Source organism: Buceros rhinoceros, unplaced genomic scaffold (assembly GCF_000710305.1).
Source record: "Buceros rhinoceros silvestris isolate BGI_N320 unplaced genomic scaffold, ASM71030v1 scaffold40472, whole genome shotgun sequence".
Classification (NCBI taxonomy): Eukaryota; Metazoa; Chordata; class Aves; order Bucerotiformes; family Bucerotidae; genus Buceros; species Buceros rhinoceros.
The window spans coordinates 1-305 of record NW_010397835.1 but is presented as its reverse complement, the minus strand read 5'-3'; the positions used below and the strand labels follow the sequence as shown (position 1 = coordinate 305).

General features: G+C 56.7%; 1 non-coding gene across 1 annotated transcript; it reads right to left on the bottom strand.

Moving 5' to 3' along the window:
- Positions 1-55: 55 nt before the first annotated feature.
- Positions 56-128, bottom strand: TRNAK-CUU. The gene has a single exon. It is a non-coding gene; the product is annotated as a tRNA-Lys (tRNA).
- Between the last annotated feature and the right edge of the window lie 177 nt (positions 129-305).

Genomic DNA, 305 nt, shown 5'->3' with positions numbered 1-305 from the left:
CAGCCCGGAAATTTTTGCTAAAAAAGAAGGGAAACGAGTGGGAAAAAATAGGAACCGCCCAACGTGGGGCTCGAACCCACGACCCTGAGATTAAGAGTCTCATGCTCTACCGACTGAGCTAGCCGGGCCCTCTCACAAAGCGCGACAGCGGAGCCTCTGAGTGTTCCCCCCAGCCCGCAGGTAAAACGGGGTGGAGTCGTCCCTGCAGCGAAAATACGGCGGAAACGGCTCGAAAGGGGCAGATTGGGGGGGGAAAAAACTAAACCAAACTGTATTTCCCTGACCGGGAATCGAACCCGGGCCGC